The sequence below is a fragment of the Octodon degus genome, unplaced genomic scaffold, assembly GCF_000260255.1.
Source record: "Octodon degus isolate 3935 unplaced genomic scaffold, OctDeg1.0 scaffold00317, whole genome shotgun sequence".
NCBI lineage: Eukaryota > Metazoa > Chordata > Mammalia > Rodentia > Octodontidae > Octodon > Octodon degus.
The window spans coordinates 873,764-875,700 of record NW_004524893.1 but is presented as its reverse complement, the minus strand read 5'-3'; the positions used below and the strand labels follow the sequence as shown (position 1 = coordinate 875,700).

At 40.4% G+C, this 1,937-nt stretch overlaps 1 pseudogene; it reads right to left on the bottom strand.

Annotated features, from left to right (window-relative positions):
- Nucleotides 1-422: 422 nt before the first annotated feature.
- Nucleotides 423-1,937, bottom strand: part of LOC101568419 — a 6,323-nt pseudogene continuing 4,808 nt past the window's right edge.

Genomic DNA, 1,937 nt, shown 5'->3' with positions numbered 1-1,937 from the left:
TAAGTGAATAGAAGATATTCAGTAATAACCTGGTTTTAAAAGTTACAAAAGCAGTGAAGTCAGTCTAAACTAACACAAAGCACATGAAAATGTGTAATTACCATACAAGAAAAAAATAGCTTCCATGTAAACATGTCATTACTGGAACCAGTGAAACACAGATACTGCACATGAGCCATTGTTCTCCATACTAACAGGCTAGGGATATGAAATCAAGACCACTTATTATGTTTATTTCAGCCAGCATAACAGAATTTCAGCTTTCCAAGAATAGTGCTGAGACACTGATTAATATGCAACGATTCTACCAATGTGCATTTTACCTGAGGATGAAAGGCAGGGAAAGTCAGAAATGTAAAATTATCTCCTAAAAAGCAGATGCTAGTGGTTAGAGCCAAAGAACGGTAAGTAGAATTAAGGTTTTATAAACCAGCGAATGTTTTGTGTCTCTTAGGTAAAAGGATTTCTTCATAGGTTATTTTACCAAAGGAAACTTCATAGGTAAAAACCAATATTCAAAATTATAAAACAAACACAACTGTCTACGCATAATTACTGAATCAAAAATTTGTGAGAGACTCAACAGAAATTTTTTAGTTGACAAGTGTGGTTTGAAAGGGTAATAAAATCTTTTTATGGCTAAAGCAAGAGTCTTATTTCCTGTTGGCCTAAAAATAGATGTTTTGTTTCTCAAGTAAGTAGGTTTTCCACTATAAAGAAATATTCTTTTTTTTTTTTTTTTGGAACCAGGGATTGAACTCAGGATCTTGCACTTGTCAAGGAAGCGCTAATTCCACTGAGCCATCTCCCTGGCCCCCAAAGAAATATTCTTGCATAGTTGGTTTCTATGTTCTTGAACTCTGCTCCAAGTTTGCCTGATTTCTCATATATCCTTAACACAAACTTTGAACAGTCAAAGGATTCAAACCAGATCTCCACCCCTTTTCCTGGGCTTGCTTGGGCAGTCCATGCCTCATAATAAATTCCTGTTTCATTGTCCTGTTTCACCCACTTTGCCATCTTGTTAAATGTGTTTCCTGATATGGCTGCTACTAGAACTAGTGTCCCATTTTGCCTCCAGTAGATATCAATTCAAAAAAAAAAAAAACCTGGCAGCTGCTTGATTACACCAGAACACCAGAAAGTGGCTTCCATTTTGGGCTTGAGTTGGGGAAATGTGCAGTTGCCAAGTTGGAAAAGTTCACATCATTCCATTGTATAGTTCTTGCCAGCTTAGGTATTCCTGAATCCAATGGCATCATGCATAATTTTTTTAGGGCATGGACCAGGGGCCACCTGAGGTCAGATACCAGCCCTGAGCCACCACATGCCAGAGCAGCAGCGCCAGGGGCCAGTGCCATTGGTCAGCAGCCCCACCAGTGCCGTGCCTGGCTCAGGGTGCTTCCAGATGACCTCTAGCACTGTTTATTAATGAGGCTATCTTTCTCCCAATGCATTTTTGGTCCCTTTGTGAAATACAAGGTGGCCAGGTGTGTTTGAAGTTTTCTAATGCCTGGGCCTTCTAATCTGTTTCACTAATCCTCAAGTCTTCTTTTTGCCCAGTACCATGCTGATTTTAACACAGTAGCTTTGTAGTATAATGTCTGCCTCCTCCCTTGCCTTTGTTGCCCAGGATTACTTTTGCTCTTCTAAGTTTCTTCTGGTTCCAAATGAATTTTTCCCCCCTGCAATACTTGGGATTGAACTCAGGACATTGAGCTTGCCAGGCTAGCATTTATTCTACTGAGCTCTCTCCCCAGCCCTCCAAATGAATTTTAAGAATTTTCTAAAAAAATTCTGGGGGGCCTGGCCCTAGCTCAGTTCTTTAAGTGGCTGCTTCCACAAAGCTGTCAGCCTCAGGTTGCTGTAGTTCGATCCCCACAACACTCCAGCCAGTCAAAAGTGCCCTGCAGGCATTCGAGGAGCAAAAAAAAAAA